Source organism: Bufo gargarizans, chromosome 4 (genome assembly GCF_014858855.1).
Source record: "Bufo gargarizans isolate SCDJY-AF-19 chromosome 4, ASM1485885v1, whole genome shotgun sequence".
In the NCBI taxonomy this organism is placed as follows: domain Eukaryota; kingdom Metazoa; phylum Chordata; class Amphibia; order Anura; family Bufonidae; genus Bufo; species Bufo gargarizans.
In genome coordinates, this window is record NC_058083.1 from 20,830,610 (window position 1) to 20,844,405 (window position 13,796).

General features: G+C 47.1%; 1 protein-coding gene across 5 annotated transcripts in view; it reads left to right on the top strand.

Annotated features, from left to right (window-relative positions):
* CYRIA (CYFIP related Rac1 interactor A) overlaps nucleotides 1–13,796 on the top strand; it is a 106,416-nt gene that overhangs the window by 49,072 nt on the left and 43,548 nt on the right. The window contains exons 1-2 of one of the 5 annotated variants that reach the window (XM_044291968.1): nucleotides 9,704–9,759; nucleotides 9,984–10,049. The exons of 2 other annotated variants lie outside the window; for them this stretch is intronic. The gene's annotated coding sequence lies outside the window, so the exon portion shown is untranslated. Of the gene's footprint in view, nucleotides 1–9,703; nucleotides 9,760–9,855; nucleotides 9,875–9,983; nucleotides 10,050–13,796 lie in introns of those variants that run through there. 2 more of the 5 variants (XM_044291970.1, XM_044291971.1) reach the window with 2 other exon arrangements.

Genomic DNA, 13,796 nt, shown 5'->3' on the forward strand with positions numbered 1-13,796 from the left:
ACATATACAAAATGTATAGGCTCCAGCGAGGAAATAATGTTGGGATTTGATTTTATATTTATTTTTTACTTAAAGGCCATTTTAAAACTTGGATCTGAAGCTGACTTTGGTACCGAACCCTATTTATTATTTTTTTTTCTTCTTGTTTTAAAATAGTTTCCAGTTTTAAAAATCGAATGCTGAAGTCCCGTGAGATGGATTTCCCTCGCCGAAGCTCATACATTTGAATACTGTACGGAGACAAATCTCCATACAGTATTGAAACGACGTTTTGACGGGAGTGATTTTGGATCTAGGGTCCGTAGCTTCGCTCATCACTAGTGGAGTTCTTCCTTTCCAAAAGGTGAAAACTGCGTCTGATCTGCAACGAGATCTGTATGTAACACGGACGGGTTTACGGCGGCTAAATCCATGGCAGGAAAATTGCCCTGAGAAGCTGTGAATGACGTTCTGCGTGCGCTCTCACTCCGTTTGCTGCTACATTCGCTCTCATATGAAAATATTCCTCCTCTCTAATCGGATTTTTTTTGTAGCGCCTCAAACAGAACAGTTTTCACTTTACACAAACTTGTGAGAAATGCCAAGAAAGAAGCCATGAATGTCGTCCTCTGCACCGGCGCTGTGAAAGTACAGCTATACCTTTAATCTTAGTGCCCCTTTCACACCAGCGATACGGACTGTCGGGGTCCGTTCAGTGAAACACTGCCGCGTCTGCCATTGCATTCAGTATTTTATTTTATATATAATTTTTTCATCAGTTGCGTCCTTCACCGAAGAGTAACTGCATCCGGATGTCGTGTTTTTTTTTTTTTTCCCCCACTGATCTATTGACTTACATGGACCAGTCCTCCATGGAAAACAGATGTAGATCGAACATGCAGCGGTCTGCCTGACAGATGTTAAGTAAAAAAAAAAAAACGGGTGCATCTACCCAATGAAATAAATGGGTCAGGATTCAGTCCAGATTCTGTCCGTTCGCAAGACGGAACACATCTGAATGGAAAGCTCGCACATATCAAGTTAATCTTAAACGGGTTATTCGGGTTCAGAGCTGAACCCGGACATTACCCGATCCTCACCCAGGCAGCCCCTCTGAGAGGAGCATTGGTGCATTTCATGCTCCGCTGCGCTCCCTTGCTTTTTTTGTTTACAAACTTACACTGTTCCTGGTGACGTCCCTGGCTCTGATGGACGGGCTTTAGCGCAGCCCTATGCTGTTTTACAGGCTAGGGCAGCACTAAAGCCCACCCTCTAGTGCAGGCATGTCCAAAGTGCGGCCCTCCAGCTGTTGCAAAACTACAACTCCCACCAACTCCCAGCATGCCTGGATAGCTTACAGCTATTAGGGCATGCAGGGACTTGTAGTTTTGCAACAGCTCGAGGGCCGCAGTTTGGACATGCCTGCTCTAGTGCCTCCGCCTAGCAGAGACCCGGTACATCACTGGTTCTGCTGGTTCTGCGATTCGGCACAGGGCAAGGAGAGCATCGGAGCATGAAATGCTCTGATGCGCATATGAGGGGGGCTGCCTGGATGAAGAAGGGGATATGTCTGGGTTCTGCCCTGAACCCAAGCAACCCCTTTAAATGGGTTGTGAAGGAATGGGAGATTTTTGGCAACCCCTCCCTCTAGGGCTGAAAAGATTACTCAAATTAATCGATTAACTCAACACAAAAAAATTTGCATCGATGATTCGTTTGTGCCATGTGACCACAGAGTGTGAGTGAAGAGCTTGCTATTACTCGCGCTCCGTGGTCACCCGCCTGCCGACACATTGCTGCGCTATATACTGAGGTACACACATCATCAGGACATAGTGTGCGCTATGACTTGATGCTGTGTGATGTCCGGTCCCAGTGCAGTGCATGAAGAAGAGGATGGAAGATCTCCGGAGTGTCGGCAGCACCCCTACAGGAAAGCTAAGTATTTTGGTTCACTGGCGCTGCAGCTGGGCATTCATGGCTAGGAGGGGGAGTGGGGGAGCTGATGGCAGTGGGGACAGCTGGTGGCACTGGGGGGAATTCATCTCACTGGGGGGGGGGGGGCTTATGGCATTGAGGGAGGAGCTGGTGGCATTGGAGGGGTAGCAACTGATGACATGGGGGAGCTGATGGCACGGGGGGATCTAGTGGCACTGATGGTGGAACTAATGGCACTGGAGGGAGACCTGATGACACTGGGGGGGTAGATGAGTTTTTATAGAAAACATTCTTTTCAGTCTCTTTCAGGAACCCTTAGGCACTCCTTGTGCCGCTCTATGATGCCTCCATGATGCACCATGTACTTTTTCTATAGAAGCAGTTCTTCTGTGGGCGAATATCTCCATAACAAGCCTACCTATCAAACCCAAGGCACATGGAGGTACAGTATAGGCCCCATAATACAGCTGTGTGCGCCGGCCCTAAGATGGAGGGGTCTAGGAAGAGGCGCACCTGCGTTTTCCTGCAGAACTTTCAGACTGGGCTACATGGGGATTATGGCCAGGGATGACCGTATCGCGCTGCTGCATCAGAACATAATGCAAGTGAGTGAGTGCATCACGAGCCGCAAGTTCCTTATTGCTTTTCTGACATGCTATAATGCTCACCAGTTTCTGGTTAAAACTGTAGTAAATCTGTTGGGTTGCCGGAGGCCACGCCCTTCTCACAAGCCCCACCCACTTGTGTAACATCTCCTAAAAGTTGCACGTTTTTACTACTTTTTGGCGCGCCTTTTTTGATGCAGAAGCCGTGATAAATCCGCTGCAGAGAAACCTGAGGGTATCTACTCGTATATTTTTTCTGGATAGCGCTATTTGCTGAATCCCCAAAATCACGAGAAACATCTGCTGTGAAACTTTACCCGTTTTTTAAGTCGTTCCTTGCCCTTTAAGCTTGTGAATTTGGCTCTGACGATAAAAAGGATATCTGATAATTTCCTGTGTACAATTCTCTGTGTATCTGGTTACGGAGACAATAGAAAAGCCTCGGAGCAGATCGTTTATCACTGCGCCGGGCTCCAGTGTCCGGTTACCGTCGCCCAGGAGCGGGCAGGCGACCAGCTTACAAATGGCTTTACTCATTTTGAGCTGATCACAGAGATAAGTGACCGGCCACGAGTATTAAAGGGGTGCGGCATGGAAACTAATAGGGTCTGTATGTCTTCATAGTTTTGTGTTGATTTGACTTATTTAAATAGGTCTGACATTTGGTGCTAAATAATTGTTATAATGAGTCTTTACAGGAAATAATTTCTCTTATAAATAGCTTAGATCCCTTCCACAGACATTGCAAAATGATGATCTCCTGACTAACTGCACGTAGGAGATTACAGTGTCTGTATACATTGAGCTCGGTGATATACTTGTATGCACTGAGCTCTTCAGCCCCTCCTAGTGGCGGTTGTTGGCAACCAGGGTTGTTCACCTTCGGCCACCACGTCTGCCTCAGTAACGGAGGGAAACATACTTACCTGCTCCCCACCACTGGGTTCCAGCTTCTTCAGTCCCCTGCAGCCTTGCTCTGGTCGTGTCAACATCTGGCAAGGTTGTTGTGGGTGCAGGTTTGATTAGATTTAAATTCTTCAGCAGAATTTATAGATTCTGCCCATGTACAAGAGGATTCAAGTGGTGGGACTGAGCATGTACGACCACTGGTACTGGACACATTAGGAGGACATTCTGAGAGGGAAACAAAAGAACAGCAGGAGGCGCCGTAACAAAACGGTAATATCTAGACAAGTGTTGCTTGCTCATGGGACAAACCCTTTAACCCCCTCAGTGAAAACCCATATGCTTTTTTTTATGGTGGTCACTAAGGGGGTTAAGGTAAGTCTGTGCGTGGCTGACACTGAAAACTCATGTGATTGCAAGAACTAAATGAGTTACGTGACCGTTCTCTTCTCACACATGGTCCACATGTCTGGCATCCGTGTAGTGCCGGATGTGCGTTGTAATACTGGAACATATATGTGTATACGTCACAGTCCGGTTTTCCAGGAGGCCATGGCCTGGATTTCCTTCTGGTCCAGCCCTGGGCAAAAAGCTGTGTTACTATGTTGTCAGGAAATCTCAATTGGTCCAAGACGGACAGGCAGATGCTATCTTTCCTCCCATGTCTTTAGGCTTTGCAGTTTATGCAGCCAACTTTGGACAGCAGGGACGAGTTTGACCAGCAGCTCAGGCCTGAGGACCCAACGAGTTTGCCTGCAGGGAGTTCTGGATGCTTCTCATTGTGCCCCAGGGCTAATTCTGCTGGTGCTGCATTTTCCAAGAGCACACACCTTGGTAGTCCAACGTATGCTGTACCACCTGAGATTCACTGTGTAGACATACATTTCTCTTTTGGGGTTCGGAGAGTCCAGGTGGTCAGTGGTGCTGTCTGAATTATTTATGGCCGGGCCCCCCTGCTGACGTGATCAATTCCACCTTTATAGACCCATAAAGAGACATGATCCGGATAGGAATGGTAATGGAGACTTTCATTTTTTTTATTGAAAGATCTTTCTGTAGTTAAAATGTCTCATAGAGTGGAAAAACTACAGTTTATCTAGAGCGGAGCTGGGCAAGACCTGATTTCCATGGTAACTAAAAAAAAATATGTTCCTGCCGCTTCATGGTTTGGATGCTTACACCTGTCGCTATCATGATGGCATCTAGTTTCCTAGGCCCTGGCAGAAGCAGTCACAGACCACAGATGGTGACAAGGTCCTCTGTCTGCAATAACTTATGCTTACCTGTAGGCTGCAGCACAAGATGGAGGTCTGATATGTATTGTGCTGTGACAACTGTATCTCTTGCAGGGTATGTGGCTTGGGTGGGGGTGTCACGTACCTATCTCTGAAAATATAGTAGGAACAACTGTTTGAGTCCCCTCTGACCCGTTGAGAGCAGTATGTGATTATGATTTTTTGTAAATATTTGATACAATTAATCCCCCCCCCCCCCCAAGATGAGGTTTTGATGACTTCCTAGAGGTGCCTTAGGGTGATAATGACACGGTATGGTGACCTCAGGTTGTATCTGTTAAGAGACCGCTCCTAGACCTGGGTTAGTGCTGAGCTCTGTACTACCTGCAACCTCTTAGAATCAACATGGAGAACTGACTTTGTCTTTCCTTCATGTCACTCATTCTCTCCAGTCACACAAGTCCGTGGCCTCAAGATAAGACTTGATTCCTCTCTGTCCTTCAAGCTACACATCCAAACCCTTACCACCATCTGATGCCTCCAATAAAAAAAGTTTCTTGTATTTGCTCATTCCTCAACCCTGAGTCAACAAAATTGCTGATGCTCGCCCTGGTCATCTCCCGCCTGGACTACTGCAACATCCTCGTCTGTAGCCCCCCAATCTGGCACTTTTTGTGCCCCTCAACGCTACTGCCTGGTTAAACTTCTCCCCTCATTTGTACTCTGCTGATCCCTTTTCTGGCTCTCCATCGCCCAGGGAATTCGGTTCAAAATCCTAACTATGATATAAAAGTCCATCTAGAGTTTGTCCACTCTGACCTAATCTCCCGATACATCCCCACACGGCCAGATGAGCATCTTCTTCCTAATGCCCCCTTCCCTAGTAGATTTAAAGCCTTTGCTGGTAGGGTCTTCTCCTCCTATGTACCAGTCAGTCACCCAGTTACTCATACTTAGGCCTCTTTCACACTTGCGTTGTCCGGATCCGGCGTGTACTCCACTTGCCGCAATTGCACGCCGGATCCGGAAAAACGCAAGTGAACTGAAAGCATTTGAAGACGGATCCGTCTTCAAAATGCTTTGTGTTACTATGGCACCCAGGACGCTATTAAAGTCCTGGTTGCCATAGTAGGAGCGGGGGAGCAGTATACTTACAGTCCGCGCGGCTCCCGGGGTGCTCCAGAATGACGTCAGAGCCACCCATGCGCATGGATGACGTGCCATGCGATCACGTGATTCATGCACTTGGGGCGCCCTGACGTCACTCTTGAGCGCCCCGGGAGCCGTACGGACGGTAAGTATGCTGCTCCCCACTACACTTTACCATGGCTGCCAGGACTTTAGCGTCCCGGCAGCCATGGTAACCATTCAGAAAAAGCTAAACGTCGGATCAGGCAATGCGCCGAAACGACGTTTAGCTTAATTCCGGATCCGGCCTTGCGGCAAGTCTTCAGGATTTTTGGCCGGAGCAAAAAGCGCAGCATGCTGCGGTATTTTCTCCGGCCAAAAAACGTTCTGGTCCTGAACTGAAGACATCCTGATGCATCCTGAACGTATTTCTCTCCATTCAGAATGCATTAGGATAAAACTGATCAGGATTCTTCCGGCATAGAGCCCCGACGACGGAACTCTATGCCGGAAGAAAAGAACGCAAGTGTGAAAGAGCCCTAATTAATTTTGTTGTAAATAGTTAAGCGTCCTAGCGTAAAATCACATTGTATTTTCACCATTCTTCATGGTGCAAACAATCATAAATGTGCGGCGATTATGTTCAATGCAACTGCTTGGAAAGGTCTGAATTGTAGTGCTAGGAGTTAAATGAAAACCGTCCATAACCAAGGCCATGAGGTAAGAAAATTGCCCAATTCAGTAGCTCTTGGATGTGTAATCTGCATTGGTGCCGAATGAGAAGAAGTAGTAGTAGTAGTAGTAGTGATGAGATTTCATCTCATTGGAGAACAGTAGTCCACCTTTGCTTAGCCTGTAATGGCTGATAACCGAGAACAAAAGGTTATTCTTGGCTGCACAGCAAATAGTCCTAAGTGTAGCGTCCTTTTAAATCGGGGGTGCACAACCTTTTCTGGTTGGGGGCCACTTTGTCAGACTGAACCAATCCCAAGGGCTGAAAAAAAACAAAGCGGCATTACCAACTGAAACGCAACATTCATGGCATATTGTACATACAATATATACCATAAATGTCTGGGTACACTTCTAGGACTCCCATCTAATGGAAGAATACATGTGAGCAGACAAGGGCGCACGTGGCCCCTGTTTAAGGGCTCTTTCACACTTGCGCTTTTCCTTTCCGGCATAGAGTTCAGTTGTCGGGGCTCTATGCCGGAAAAATCCTGATCAGGATTATCCCCATGCATTCTGAATGGAGAGAAATCCGTTCAGGATGCATCAGGATGTCTTCAGTTCAGGACCAGAACGTTTTTGGCCGGAGAAAATACCGCAGCATGCTGCGCTTTTTGCTCCGGTCAAAAATCCTGAACACTTGCCGCATCGACGAATCCGGAATAATAGCCCATTGAAATGTATTATTCCGGATCCGTCCTAACATCTTCAGTTGGTACGACGCAACAACGGATCCGGAAGTTGCGCCTGCGCCAGGAAGTAGGAAGGGCTTGGCTGGCGCGAAAAAGAGACTGATCCAGAAATCCTGAAGCCAACATCAACGTTTTTTTTTCCGGATCCGGCCCCATGACTGATCCCGCAAAAAAACATTGATGTTAGCTTCAGGATTTCTGGATCAGTATCTTGCCAAAAAAGCCAGAAAGACGCATCCGGAAAGAAAACATTATGCGTTCTTACGCGTTTTTCCGGATCCGGCGTGTAATTCCGGCAAATGGAGTACACGATGGATCCCGACAACGCAAGTGTGAAAGAGCCCTTAAATGCTTTGATAATGATTAGAACAGGGCTAGGCAATTTAAGAACAATTATCGACTTTTCTCAGTTGCCAATAGATGTTTTTACCACTTTTTTAAAAAAAAATGTTTTATTTTTTAGTCCCACTAGGGGACATTTCTTTTATGATGCACTGGTATATACAGTACCTTGTGTACTGATGTATTACAGCCTATGTGGCACAGTCTAATAGTTATAGGATACCTAGTGGTCTTCATTAGGCCCACAGCTGTCAAAGCAGCGCATTGGCACCTTGCAATTGCGTTCGTGGAGGGCCTGACTCAACTGCCTAGATGCTCCAGTCGATATTGACTGCGACATCTAGGGAGTCAAATGGCCAGGATCAGAGTTCTCTCAGTTTTGGTCATTACAGGGGGAGCCCGGCTTCAGTCAGTGCTGGATTCCTGCGGAGTGCTAAAATCACTGCAGCTTGTCTCTGCAATCTTCAGCCCTTGTGCCAGGGTTAATGGTGCGGACAGCAAGGACTGAAGACACTGTACAGCACTCCAAACGGAAAAATCAGATTTTTAAATGTTTTAAAAAACAATCCGGGCTCTAAAAGGGTGAATTAGATTAATTGCCCAGCCCTAGATGAGAATAAATGCTCTGAACCTGGGGTCCTGTGTCCTCCATTTGACTGGCACAGAGTTCACACCTTTCCATACATTCTCTATGGGACTGATGGAGAGAGCCCAGCGCTCGCCTGTACTCCAATAGAAAAGGAATGGAGCAGCAGGGCGCATGTGTGACCGTCACTTCAGTTAAAGCGGGGAACACCCCCCATCAATCAGAGCATTTCAGATAGGGCTGCAGCTATCGATTGTTTTAGTAATCACGTATTCTACCGATGAATCCAATGATTAATCGAGTGCACTAATAAGAACTAATAAAAAGAATCATAAAAACTCATCATCCCTAGTGCCATCAGCTCCACCTCCCTTGTGCCATCAGTTGCTCCTCTCCAGTTCCCCCTCCAATGCCACCAGCTCCCCCATGTCATCAGTTGCTTCCCCTCCCAGTGCCATCATCTTCTCCCCCAGTGCCACCAGCTGCCCCCACTACAATCAGTGCCCAGCCGCAGCGCCAGTGAACTAAAATGTCCTGACGATGTGTGTACGCCAGAATCCAGTGCAGCGCTGTGCGGGCAGGCGGGTGACCACGGAGCGTGAGTAATAAGCTCTTCACTCACACTCTGTGGTCACGAAACATTTGCATCAAGTATTTTTGTGTTGAGTTAATCGATAATACGAGTAATCGTTTCAGACCACCTTCAGTCACTAGGACCCCCATAAAAGGATATTGATTCCATTAGCTCAGAGGACACGGGGCTCATACACGCGGCGGTAGCCATTTTTGCGGTCAGCAGATTGCGGAGCCGCAAAACACCAGCCGTGTGCCTTCCTCATTTTACGGATCGTCCTGCCGTCTGTAGAACTGTCCTATCCTTCTCCGCACAACGGACAAGAATAAGACTTGTTCTAATTATTATTATTTTTTGTGTGGCCCGGAACGGACCTACGGATGCGGACAGCACCCAGTCTGCTGTTCCCATCTTTTGCGGCACCGTTGAATTGAATGGGTCCGTATCGGGTGCAGGCAATAACCACAGTCGGGTCCATGAGCCCTAGTGCTTACATCGAGCCTTTCCTAGCAGTAATGGCTGAACACGGAGCAGTCAGGACCCCCGCAGCCGGCTTGTGTCATAGGAGAAGACTATGACTGGTCATTTAAAGGGGATGCTCTTTTTGATCACACAAGCGACGTTTGAGCTGCACGCAGCTTATCCATAATGTAAAAGGGAGAAAAAGAATCCCCTCTCCCCCTGCAGTGCTTGCATTGTGCGCGGCTTTGTGGGCTGCCGGCTGATAACGCCGCACGGATTCACGTCTGATAAAGGATGTTCCCTGCCATGTGAGAGCCTTCATGCCCATATATGGTCACTGCCATAGGCAAACACTTTCTATTGGGACCGTATGATTGTCACTAGGGTTACCTACTGCTTCTCCTGCTGGTGACATTTGTTTCCCCCCTCTTCCTCCTCCTCCTCCTTATTGAAGGACGCTGCAATGAATTAGCGTCCGGCGTGTGAACAAGTGGCTACATTGTACAGATTGCAAAACAGGGATCCCATTGTAGCCGCCGGATTAAATATCAGGATCTGCATTCAAAGCCTCCAATTTAAGGTATTGGCGGCTGCGTGCAAGCGACAAGGAAGCATGGGCGTCCTGATAAAGGCTGTGCCGTCTCAGCACCTTGCGGCTCGTGCATTAACCTTTTCGTTTCTCTACGATTTTCAGTGTAGATGTATTCTGTTATGCAGTCTGTGTGTTATGTGCCGACCACCGTAGATGCTTTTTGGCCTTCAACCTGCATGCACATTACTAAAAACCGTCTCTCTTCTTGACAGCTTTGGGGAACTCATGTTAATAGAGGAAATCCTTTGAAGCGGTCGTCCAGAAACTTGGTGGAAAAGGTAATCTCTCAATTTTCAATTTTTTATTTTTTATTTTTTAGGATCTTTATATCCAGTGGTAAAAGCCCTGCATGTGGGGGGCGTCTATACAAATCCTGTATGGCACCGGAGTCATTGACCACTACTATTGGGTGCCTAATGGCTGCTCAGTGCCCTTAGATGGTATCCAACCTCTAGATATTTTACAGTTTTCCTATATACTTTCTGTATCAGTTCCTCAAGATCTCTGCTTGCTGTCATTCACTAGGGACCTTCAGTGTGTCCTGGTCCTGTGATGGGCACACAGGTGCACAGCTCATTAGCATGCATCTCGTGACCAGGACTATATGGTCAGAATAACCCCCGTTCATTGGTTAGTCTCCCTATTCTGGTAAAGGAAAACCAGCAAAGAAAACAGTTTCTTACCTTTTATATAGAGCATCTCAGTGCAAATTTGCTCTAACTGGTCATCAAGGGGTTAAGAAGTCCTAATCTGGTGCTTTGGTGTATATTGGATATGTTGGCGTTAAATCCTTTGCAGATGTGGGCGGAATGTCTTTACGTCTGTCTTCCTGTGGTTACGTTTTATTTTTTTAGAACTGTTACAGCAATATTGTTTTTTATTTTCTCCACGGCTCCAAATCCTCATGCGTAGATTTAAATCCTATATTTACCACCACCAGAGGGAGCCTGAGAGCTTACTGCAGACTGTTTGCAGACATAATATGCTCTAAGCTCCCCCTAGTGGCAGCTGACCAGAAAACAAAGCTCCAGCTACTATAAAGATGAGAAAATAACTTCTTTACACCTCAACAGAATATAACCCAAAAAGATAAGAAAACTGCGCCGCAGATATTGGTGCATCATGTGAAAGATGTCTATGAGCACTTAGACGTAGTATGTCAGAGAGGAGTGGCACCCACCCTGGAGCAGCGGCATTAAAGTACTAATGGTGCATGCTGGGGCTGCTTCTGGTGTGACGAGCGCCGTCATGGGGGAACTTTAGGTCTGTACGTTCTATGTCAAGCAACTTAAGGCCTCATTCACATTTCAGTGTTTGACATCCATGGAGAATCTGTCCGTGTTTCATCCTTGTAGATAATTGTGAAGAATCAGTTTTGTCCATTTTTTTTTTTTTTTTTTTTTTTTTTTTTTTTTTAGCATGGATCCTCTGGATAGATCATCAGCATCTGATCGGCGGGGGTCCGACACCCGGGACCGCCGCCGATCAGCTGTTTGATAAGGCAGCAGTGCTCCAGCAGCGCCGTGGCCTTCTCACTGTTTACCGCAGGCCCAGTGATGTTCAAGTGAACAGAGCTTAGCCGCGCCCAGGTAAGTTGATACTAGTCGTGACGTCACTGGGCCAGCGGTAAACAGTGAGAAGGCTGCGGCGCTCCTGCCTTATCAAAGAGCTGATCGGCGGGGGTCCCGGGTGTCGGACACCCGCGTTGCCATTGCACCTAGAGGCTCTGCTCTCTCTGCAACTGCTGTGGCTTCTGCACTTTGACATGACCAGGTGTGATGGCTTTTTCATTGCCTGGCTTTGTTAATCAAAGTGCAGAGGGCCCAGCAGTTGCAGAGAGAGCAGAGCCTCTAGGTGTAATGGTAACGCCCTCGTTGCTCTTAGAGGCTAATTTGCATATATTAATACATCATTTTTCTCAGCAATGTGGACACATATGAACATGGGACCAACACAGATGTCTTCAGCTGCCAAGTGCACATGTAACAGGTCAGCCAGTGTAATAGGTACAAAACTGCTGACAGACTCCCTTTAAACCGGTTACCACATGCTTCCCATGACTGGTAGTATCTTTGGTGCTCAGTGAATCCCTTCAGGGCCTCCTCTAGGTATAACGCCACGTATTAGTTTTGCTAGACTACTTTTTATCCAGCTCTGGCAGGAATCAGTGCAGTGCCATTACCATTCTCTGATTGCACAGACTGTGCCCAGGCAGAGCGTGGTAACAATATGGGTAGACCTCCGAGGACAGCCGTGCTCCTGCTACAGTGGCTGAACCCTGGTCTTGCCCCTTTAACCTCTTAAATGCCGCAGTAAATAGCCACCCTGCCATCTGTGTGGTTATACACAGAGAGGGGGCCCCTCTGTCACCCGATTAGGCACTCAACAATGTGGCGAACGTCCTAATATACTGTACCTATTAGGCCCTGCCTGCCATGGGCAACTACTTCACTTTTCCTTTTCTCCAGTTTTAATACCCCCACCTTCCCCCCGAGGAGTTGACCCGACCCTTACTATAGGCATACTTCTATTTCCCCCCTCCAAATAAAATCCTAGTCGACGGTGTGGAGTCATGTTTTGCACGGGGACATGAGAGCGGTTTTGTTTTTTGTCGCTTGGGTGATTTATTTCTGAAGTGGGTGTGACATTTTTGGGTCCGCAGCACCTTGGTGATTTCCAGGATAAGTAAATATCTTCTGTGTCAGGGTGTGAGCAGCATAGTGGCCAAGAGGAGTAAATGGAGTCAGAAGATTGTGCCTTGCAAATATAAGGCCGCATTCACACACGTGTCACATCCATGAAGAAGTCTTCACATGTTTAGTTTCGCACAGCGCCTCCACAGGGGTAATTAAGAATTACACATTTCCCTTTTATTGCAGTACAGCCCCTCCAGGGCGATTGACTCTCTCTCCAGTTTGGAGAGGGTCTTGAAGAGAGGTCCCTAAACGTCAGTAATTTCATACACAAGTGTGTAATGTCATAAAAACCTACAAAATGGCCTCTGGACATACCTTGAAGGGGTATTCCAGTTATCAAACAATATCCCTGTCCTGTAGAGAGTGGATTGAGCAGCAGAGCAGATGTACAACCCGCCGCTCTACTCTAGGATCAGGGGATTACATTTCTTGTGATCGGCAGGTGTCCTAGCGCTCAGACCTCCAGCGATCACCTTTCCTGTGCATAGAGGATAAGCTGATTTCATGGTACCACCGATTTAAAACTTCCCGGTGAAGGTGCAGACATTGCTTCAGGGCAAGAGACCAGTCGGTCCATGTTGCTGCAGGTGTAGTCTCCATTAGTCTTTTCCAAAATCTGTGATGCTGCTGCACCCCAGACGTTCTGGATATAGTAGGCTGGATTATGGAAGTGCTATAGATGATGCCCGGTCCAGGTTTGGCCAATAATTCCCATCCTCTCTCACTGATCTCGTCAGTGCATCCTCCCTGCTCCGCTCCGAGTCGTCTTCCTGGCGTAATGTGTCCTCAAACCCACGCTGTACTTCCCGGCCAAGAAAACAAGTGCTGTTTGTTAAGTCCCTTTTGAGAGACACCATTATTATGTACTGAGGGGCGGTAGACGTTCCGCTGACTGTTCATTGTGAGGCTGTGCCTGCGCTCCCCCCGAAATGAAAAAGAAGAATTCTCTTCTGCCATCTTGCATCAGTCCAGTCCTGGCCGGTGTGAGCAGCGGCTCTGCCTGATGGCGCCATGAAACCTTTCACTTTGATTTTTATTTTTTATTTTAAATCATCTCCCCCTTCAAATTAAAGGACAATTTATATCTATTATTTATTTATTTTTTCTTCTTGCTATAACCTTTTTTTGCTGTAGCCGTATGGGAGCAGTTTTTTTGTGGAATGAGTTGTATTTTTAGTGATACCATTTTGGGGTACATACAGCATATCGATTTTTACTTTTATTTTGGAATGGGTTACTCCAGGGCTTGACAAATTTCCTTGGAATCTAGGAGCCAGCTAAAAAAGTTAGGAGCCAGGCGGAGCCGCGTCATAAAGCCCCCAGTAGATT